Source organism: Chiloscyllium plagiosum, chromosome 12, assembly GCF_004010195.1.
Source record: "Chiloscyllium plagiosum isolate BGI_BamShark_2017 chromosome 12, ASM401019v2, whole genome shotgun sequence".
NCBI classification, from domain to species: domain Eukaryota; kingdom Metazoa; phylum Chordata; class Chondrichthyes; order Orectolobiformes; family Hemiscylliidae; genus Chiloscyllium; species Chiloscyllium plagiosum.
This window is the reverse complement of record NC_057721.1, coordinates 83,262,888-83,273,039: the sequence shown is the minus strand read 5'-3', so window position 1 is coordinate 83,273,039 and position 10,152 is coordinate 83,262,888.

The following is a 10,152-nucleotide window of genomic DNA, read 5'->3' as shown; positions in this document are numbered from 1 at the left end:
CCAAACAACCCTGCCTCCTTGTGGCCGAACACTTTAACTCCCCTTCCCACTTTGCCAAGGATATGCAGGTCCTGGGCCTCCTCAACCGCCAAACCCTTACCCCCAGATGCCTGGAGGAAGAACGCCTCATCTTCCACCTTGGGACCCTCCAACCACACAGGATCAATGTGGATTTCACCAGTTTCCTCATTTCCCACCCCCTACCTTATCCCAGATCCGACCTTCTAACTCGGCACCGCCCTCTTCTTTCCCACCTACCTGCTCACCCTCCTCTCCGAACTATCACCTTCACCCCCACTTCGTCTATATATTGCATTCCGAACTAATTCCCCCCAGCCCCACCCCCTTCCTATTTATCTCTCAGTCCCCTTGGATCACCATCTCATTCCTGATGAAGAGCTTATGCTTGAAATGTCAACTCTCCTGCTCCTCAGATACTACCTGACCGGCTGGGCTTTTCCAGCACCGCACTCTTCGACATAGATAGCTTAACACACTATCCCATTCTTTAAGGACTTCCAAATTAGTCAATCTGTTCTGAGGCACATCAAAATCCAAACCTCTGGATTTGATTCTTCACCCTAAGTGCCAATAGCTAATACCTGTTTCTCCAGTTCCCTTTCTCTGTCATAATACTGTTTCAGCATGTTCATATGACAAACCCAATACATTTTTTTCCTATCTGGAATCTTTACCAGATAATTCAGCTGACTTAACTTCTTCTCAATCTGATTGGAACCAGTTAAACACGCTTTGAAGGGATTTCCTAACACTGGTAACAGCACCAATACTTTATCCCAATGGGCAAACTTATGATTTTTTTAGATTTCTTATCTGTCTCTTGCTTCATTATGAACTACAATACCTTTAAATGCTGTCTAGCTACTTTGTTTAACCTTTCTCTTACCTCAGATGCATAATCTAACTGTGAAATCTTGGATTTCAGCCATATCAACTTTTCCTTAATTAATTGTGAAGGCCCTCTTACTTTGTGTCCAAATATCAATTCAAATGGCTTAAACTGTGTCGATTCATTTGCAACATCTCTGATAGCAAATAATATAAATGGGGTACCCTCATCCCAATCGTTTGAGTAATTCTGGCAGTAAGCCCACAACATGGTCTTTAAAATCTGATGCCACCTTTACAACGCTCCCTGGGATTCAGGATGTTACGCATTTGATGTAAAGTATTTAATGCCTAAACTATCCATCACCACCTTAAATAATCTGGCGGCAAAAATGGACCCATTGGTCTGACTGAATCTCCCTAGGTAGTCCACAATGGGTAAAGAAAACAAGCAACTCCTCCACAATCCTTTTTGCCTTAACAGTCCATAATGGAATTGTCTCTGGAAACCCGGAAGACACGTCCATCATGGTTAGTAAATACTTATTCCAACTTTTAGTTTTAGGGAGGGGACCCACACAATCAATCATAACCCATACATCCTTTGTATGAGGGAATCGGCATCAAAGGCACTGGTTTGATGGCTGTCTGTGGCTTTCCCACCATTTGACACGTATGACAGGTATGGCAAAATTCAACCACAGCTTTATGTAATCCTTGTAATTGGAATTGCTTCTGTATCTTAGCCTGAGTTTTCCTCACTCCGTGATGACATCCTACAAGTAATTTGTGTGCTACCCGCGTTACTTCCTGTCTGTATGCTATCTGGTGACTTTCTGTCCATGTCTCATCTGCATTCACCTGCCAAAGTCTCCATTTCTACCTTAAGATTTTATCCTTAAGGCAATAATATCTTGGAATACATTCTGATTCCTTTTCAGAGTAGGCTTTGTGATATAAATCTTTTATTGCCTCATCTTTTTGTCATAACTCCATTAATCTTTCAGAACTAAACACCTCTGCCTGATCCTCTACCTGCTCAGGTTCTTCTTTTTACATTTCATCAAACAAGGTGTCTGCTTCCTGGATCTCAACTCCTTCATTTTTCCCTTTGGTTTTCCTTCTTGCTTTAACTTTTGACTGTGGGATCTTGTCACGATATAATCTGGAAAAATTCCAGGAACTTCTCCTTTTAACTCCTCAGTTCCCTGGTTTCCTTTTGGCTTCTCCACTACAATGGGATCACTGCCACCTTTGATCCAGCTATATAATTTCCAAGAACAAACTGTATTCCTGGAGTAGCCATTTTTTCAATCACCCTCACTGTCACTTCCCCAGTCTTGACTGAACTTGCTAGCCTTATTTTACACAGGGGAACACTAAATCTCTCTCCATTTATTCACAGATTATCACTCTCCTGGTATGATTTCAGAAGAAGTGCAAATATTTTCATCTCTTACTATTAGAGACTGACTAGCTCCCATATCTCTAAATATTTCAACTTCATTGCCTACGTTCCCTGTTCTACCTGAGTAAATCTTACCCATACAGGTGAAGTCTTTGAAAAGATCAAGCGCTTTCTTATTATTCAGTCCCTGACTCGGCTGTGCACTCTCCTGCAGCTCCTCAATTTCTCTTGGGATTTTCTTCACTACCTCAACTAATCCCACTGGTTTAGCCTCTTTTCCTACATCCTTTTTTCCAGTGCCTTTCTTAAACCACCAGCACTGTGACTTTGTGTGTCTCATTTTATAACAGTGAAAACACCTGAGGTCTTTCACCACTTTTCCACCCGCTTGGACTTTCTTTCTTACCTGTGGTACACTGTTCTAGTGTGGTCTTTTTTTTTGTTTTTCATTGAAGGATCTCCTTCTTTTCTAATTTATATCCCTCATGGAATGAAATTGCTGTCAGAAGCTACTTTTCAATTAATGCAGAAATACGTGTTCATCTGCCATCTCTATAGCTCTTTTTAGATTACATTACAGTGTGGAAACAGGCCCTTCGGCCCAACAAGTCCACACCGACCCACCGAAGCGAAACCCACCCATACCCCTACATTTACCCCTTACCTAACACTACGGGCAATTTAGTAAGGCCAATTCACCTGGCCCGGCACATCTTTGGACTGTGGGAGGAAACCGGAGCACCCGGAGGAAACCCACGCAGACACGGGGAGAACGTGCAAACTCCACACAGTCAGTCGCCTGAGGCGGGAATTGAACCCGGGTCTCTGTGCCACCGTGCCACCCACTACTTGCTGTTTTAACTGGCTGTTCCTCAACATGAGTTCTTATCACTTCTGGAAGTGAGTTTTAAACTCCTCCAGCAGAATAACATCTCAAAGAGCCTTATGTGTCTTTTCTATCTTTAATGCTCTCATCCATCTCTCAAAGTTTTCTGTTTAATTCTTTCAAACTTGATTAAAATCTGACCCGGTTCCTTTCTTACATTTCTGAACAGTTGTCCACTTGTTTCTGGTATCAAAATGAATGCACTCAAAACAATCTTTTTTACCTCTTCATATTCTCCTGACACTTCCCCTGTCAGCCTTGCAAATACCTCACTAGCCCTGACTACTAACCTGGTCTGAATTAACATTACTCACACAGTCTCTGGCCACTTCATCTGTTTAACTAATTTCTCAAAAGAAATTAAAAAGGCTTCTACATCTTTTACATCGAATTTTGGCAATGTTTTGACATATTTGTATATATATCCCTACCAGGCCTTTGGCTACAATGGTTTGCTCATCATTACAATCCCTCTAACTAAACCTACCTTCTACATTCACCTCCATTCTGTAACGTTGACTTTCCTGTCTAATCGCCAACTTCCAAAGTTCAAATATTTTGTCTTTCTCCCTTTCTTCTCTCTCTTTTTCTTTTTCCTCTGCTTGTAACCATAAGTAAAACTGTTTCAGTTCCCTTTCCCTTTCTTTGTCCTCCAACTCCAGTTGTCTTTTTTGTAATTTAATTTTTTTCTAACTGCACTACACTTGCCTGTGTCTCTGATATACTGTTTCTTTGATATATCTAAACACTGACCAACTCCATTACAATTTCAGCTTTCCTCTTATTTCTAGTTAAGCCCAATTATAGCCTGATTGCTAATTTTAAAAGTGTGTCTTTGTCTGTCTTCCTAAACTTTCTTGGCAAATTTGGGAAGCGTCTTCACATCCTAGAACCTCTTTAGCAATATTAAGAGCCATTTCCCCTACTTTTGATTTAACCAAACACAAGTAACCAAAATTAAACAGATTTTCCACTTCTCACCTTAGGTTTATTTAAAGATCTAGGAGACTAATCTCCAAGTTTGTTTAATTTGGTTGGGACCTTTCGTACACCGAATCTGTTCAAATCCATTCAGATCTGTTCAGATCCAGTACACAAACCGTCCAGATTCTGGGTGTTCCCCCAATCTGTTATGAAGCGGAAATCGACTCCCCCTCTGACAACTAAAACCGAAACATCCAGAGAGGTTTGCCTCACTTCATAATCTGTCAAAAGAAGTGTGATAAGTGGTATAACCTTCCTCGCATTCCCCAAATCTGTTATAAAGAAGTGGTCAAATGACATGAAATTCTTTCACTCACTGTATGACTAACAAGTAACAAGTTATTTATCTAACTCCAACAGTGAACAAATTAACAGAATCACCAACAAACTGAACTGCTCTAACCCCTCTAACTGCTAACTATTCCCGATTAAAACAAAACTCTAATGGTACGCTGTTCCAATAAAATACAAGTCCCATTTATATTAAAAAAAAATAAAATTTGCCTCTCAAAATTACAGCCAGGTTATGCTTCTGGACCTTTCTGTGTCTTCTTCTTTGATCTTTTGTCCGGAACACGTCCTCCTTTGAATTGTTACATCAGGAATGCCTTTCTCCGTCGAATTCAGCTGTCAGAAAGTTTTGCTAAGAGTGCCACTGTACCATTAGTCAGATGATGGTTACTCTAAGAGCTGAAAGACCTAATCTTTTCAGATGGCAGTTTGCCCTCCCTCAATTTTCAAGTGCCCTCTTCTTTCATAATCTTGATGACCTATTAATTTCTTTACATTCGGATTGGTTCTAGGTTGTCAAAACCATCAGATTTAAATTTAATTGGTCTTTAGTCTCCAAATGTCTGGTTTAAATTAATTGGCTAAATTTAAAAATCTGTTTTCTTGGCAAAAATGCTGCTATAGCCTTTGATACAAATGTTTCAATTCGAACACCTGCAACAAGCAAGCGGCTGCCCCCAGACACTCATTTCAAATCATTAAGCACAGAAAAAAAACACATCAACTTTTAAAAGGACCACACTCTTCCTTCTATCAAATAATCAACCCAACTTTGCAACAGCGGCCCCACAGTAGCCTTAGGAAAGGAATACTAGGATTTTGACCCAGCGACAGTGAAGGAATAAAAATATATTTCCAAGTCAGATGGTGAGTGCCTTGGAGGAGATCTTCGAGGTGGCGGTGTTCCCTTGTATATGTCGTCTTTGTCCTTCTAGGTGGAAAGTGTTGTGGGTTTGGAAGGTGACGTCTAGAATCTTTGATGAAACTCTACTGTGCATCTTGTAGATAGTATGCACTGCTGCTACTGAGTTTCAGTGGTGGAAGCAGTGGCTGTTTGTGGACTTTTTTGTCCTGGATGGTCTCAAGCTTCTCATGTGTTGGTGGAGAATGAATTAGAATTTAATTTATTGTCACATGCACCGAGGCACAGTGAAAAGCTTTGTCTTGAGAGCAATACAGGCAGATCACATAGTTAAAAAGCAAAGATAAGCAAATACGATTAGATTCCCTACAGTGTGGAAACAGGCCCTTTGGCCCAACAAGTCCACACCGACCCTCTGAAGAATAACCCAACCAGACCCATTTCCCTCTTACGAATGCACCTAACACTATGGGCAATTTAGCATGGTCAATTGACCTAAACTGCACATCTTTGGACTGTGGGAGGAAACAGGAGAAAACCCATGCAGACACAGGGAGAATGTACAAACTCCACACAGACAATCTCCTGAGGCTGGAATTGAACCTGGGACCCTGGTGCTGTGAGGCAGCAGTGTTAACCACTGAACAACCGTGCCGCCCCTATTAAGTAAACAGCGGTAAAAACAAAACACATAGGTGCAGGCGAATGCGCAGAGTTTGTGAGTCCATTCAGTATTCTAGCAACAGTAGGGTAGAAACTGTTTCGAAACCGGCTGGTCCGTGTCCTATCCAGGCAAGTTGGGAGTATTCTATCACACTCCTGACTTGTGTCTTTTAGATGTTAGACTGGCTTTGTGGCACTAATTTTGTGGCATGAATTTAATTAATTAATTTGGATGTTAAGTATTTTAAAAATTAATTTCTAAACACCTACTCTTCAGCTGCAGCCATGTCTCCTAATTCAAACCCCTTGGCCAATCAAAAGAAGCACAGCAGAAATTACCCATCGATGACCTATCTATTGTCCTGTCACAATGCACTTGGGTAGAGACGAGGTTGAAAGCAGTAACTCCTGTTCTTTATGAAGCTGCTTCTGAAAGTAGCATTGGTTAAAATATCTGCAAAAGAAGCTAATGGTCCTCAAAGCTGATAAATCCTAAGTCTATGTCCCTGGATACGAAACGTGATGGCCACGGAAATAGGTGATACTTTGGTTGTCACCTACGACAAGTGATGAGTGGAGTACCGCGGGTTCAGCTATTCACAATATACATTTATGATTTGGACAAAAGAGTTGAATGCAATTTTTCCAAATTTGGAGATGGCATAAGCTGGCTGGCAGTGTGTGCTTTGAGGAGGATGCTAAGAGGCTGCGGGGTGGCTTGGACAGACTGGCTGAGTGGGCAAGTACTTGGCAAAATGCAATATAATGTGGATACATGTGAGATTATCCATTTTGTTCACAAAAATAGGAAGGCAGATTATTATCTGTATGGTGGCAGTTTAGGAAAAGGTGAGGTGCAACGAGACCTGGGTGTCATTGGAACAGTTGCTGAAGACTGGCATGCAGGTGAAGCAGGCAGTGATGAAAGCTAATGAATGGCATGCTGGCCTTCATAGCAAGAGGATTTAAATATCGGAGTAAGGATGTCTTGCAGCAGTGATATAGGGCCTTGGTTAGGTCACACCTTGAGTATTATATGCAGTTTTGGTCTCTTACTCTGAGGAAGGACATTCTCGCATTTGAGGAAGTTTAGCGACGATTCGCTAGACTGATTCTTGGGATGGTAGGACTGACATATGAGGAAAGACTGGATTAACTGGGCTTATACTCACTCAAATTTAAAATAATGAGGGGGTTCTCATTGGAAATTATAAAATCTTGATGGGGCTGGACAGGTTATATGCGGGAGAAATGTTCCCAATGTTGGGTAAGTCCAGAACTAGAGGTCACAGTCTAAGAATAAAGGGTAAGTCTTTCAGGACTGAAATACAGAAGAATTTTTTCACTCAGAGAGTTGTGAACCTGTGAAATTCTCTTACATGGGAAGATGTTCTTCAGCCACAGAGTGGTGGGCCTGTGGAACTCATTGCCACAGAGCACAGTGGAGGCCGGGACATTAAATGTCTTCAAGGCAGAGATTGATAAATTTTTGATCTTGCAAGGGATTAAGGGCTATGGGGAGAGTGCAAGTAAGTGGATTTGAAATGCCCATCAGCCTTGATTTATGGGGCAAATGGCCTCACATCCACTCTTGTGTCTTATGGTCTTATTAGTTTTATTTTTGAGTATCATGGGTTATGGGGAGAAAGCAGGAGTATGGGGCTGAGAAACTTATCAACCATGATTGAATGGCTGAATGATTCAATGGGCCCAATAGCCTAATTTCTGCTCCTATGTCTTATGGTCTTATATTCAAGATGGAGCTGGACATGGCCCTTGGGCTAAAGAGTTCAAAGGACATGGAGAGAAAGCCAGAATGGGACACTGAGATTGCATGATCAGCCATGTTCATATTGAATGCTGCCACCGGCTCCAAGGTCCGAATGGCTTACTCCTGCACCTATTTTCTATGTTCTATGTTTCTACTAAAATTCTGTAGATTCAAAAACAGTAACACCAGACTGGAAAGTAGCAAATATGGCCCTACTATTTAAAAAAGGAGGGAGAGAACAAAACAGGGAATTAAACACCGGTTAACCTAACATCAATGTGATGATACTATGGCTTTAAGAGGCATTTTTGTCCTATCTTGTTTTAAGGAGAAGATTTAACACGGGGTGAAGAACTGTCGATTTGAATCCAACAAAGTAAACACCTTGTAAGACCTTGTGAATTTTTTTGAAAGTTGGAACAACAGAAGCAGTGTGAACGGGTGAGGTCAAGCTCCGTGTGAGCCAGTATTTTTAGTTTACTTTTTCAGTAGTAGTTGCTGGGGTCTTGAAGCTGGGTTTGGAAGCTACAGTACATCTCTTCTTACTACATTCCCTTTCGCAGAGTTTCCTCTTAATGTTTTTCCTCCCGGACTGGAGAACTGCCTGTGAAATAACCTATTTTGCCTTTACCAAGAGTGTGTTTATGGGATATTACTACATGGAACAATTACTGCTTAGTAGTTAAATAATCTATTATTTTGTTAAGTTTTCCAATAGAGTTAACTTATTCCAATTTCTTTGTTCTTTTGTTGCATTTTAATATTATGTCTGAATAAAGTGTGTTTTGCTTCAAGACGGGTAGTTTGACCAATCAAATTGCATCTGTGGTAATATGTGAGAAGAGCAGTGTGCCATTATATAAAGTGAGGTTGGAGAGTCCAGTGAAGTGGTGGTGGGAGTAATAGAAAAATTCTCGGTTCCAGGTACATAGTTTATCCTTGGTAACAACATAACTGGATCACAGATGGGAGTGATTCCTAATGTGGTTGAAAAACCAATGGAAAATCAGGCAACTGAGGTGTTACAGAAAGTATATCCTGGGATTTTTCATGACTGGATGGTAACAAGGTCACAAAACCACAGGTAGAAACAGGAGGAGAAATCGAAGAATAAAGATAAGGAAATTGAAGTTCAATTATCAGAGACTATGTCTGATCTATTAGTTGAGAAAAAAAACAAGAACAGGTGGAGGACAAAGTGGATATTTTTAGTTCAGATAAATTACCTGAATTACAACAGAAAGATGAAAAACTAAAGCAGTTGTCTCAAAAAGCATACACAGAAGAATCTGAGTGTATCCCAGAACGTTACAATCTTAAAATTACATCTTGATGAGGAAATACAGACTATCACATATTCAGGCAGTTGAGAAATTGGCATAGGTTCATCAAGTTGGATTACTAGTGGTTACAGAAAGGAGGTTTTGCAGGTAGCACATGAATTACCAGTAGCAAGTCATTTCACAGTCATTTCAAACCAAAATACAAAAACATTTCATTGACCTGGATTGTGTAAGGGTGTGGTTAGATTTTGCCAGACATGTCATACATGTCATATAATTAGAAAACCAGCACCTTTAAAACCCAGTCCTGCATTCCTGGAATCTTTTACAAGCGTGTTAATTGATTGAGTAGGACCTCTACCTAAAACAAAGAGTGGAATCAGTATTTGTTGACAATAATAGATGTGTCCAATAGATTTCCAGAAGATGTTCCATGATGCAATATCACAGATAAAAGGATTGTTGAAGAGTTACTCAAATCTTTCATTAGATACAGTCTACCCACAGAGATACGATCAGATCAAAATTATTCAAGGGAGTTATGGATAGCTTAGAAATAAAACAATTCAACTTCACTGCATACCATCTAGAATCACAGGGAGCATTAAAATGGCTGCATCAAACTTTAAAGACTATGTTAAGGGCTTACAATCAAAACAATCCAGATGATTGGGATAAAGGATTTCCATCTATATGTTATACAATTAAGGATGCACCTAATGAATCAATAAAATTCAGTCCATTTGAATTAGTTTTTGGCCATGAGGTTAGAGAACCACTGAAATTAATTAAGGAGAAATTGGTAAGTCAGAGTTCAGAGACCACGCATTTGGAGTAAGTGTCAAATTTTAGGGAAAGATTAAATAGAGCAGGTGAGTTGGCTGGGCAGCATTTAACAGTAGCGCAGCATGTGATGAAACAGTAAGCAGACAAGAAATAAAAAAATCGTAGTTTTGACAGCAGAGATAAAGTGTTAGTGTTACTTCCAACGGTGGATAAACCTTTAAAGGTAAGATTAGAAGGCCTTTTCAAATCAAAGGGAAATTGAGAGAGGTGAACTATTTAATAACATCAGATAGAAAGAAATCTCAGAGTGTATCATGTGAATATATTCAAAATGTTATATTGTTTTGATAGGGAAAGAAAGCAAAAGGA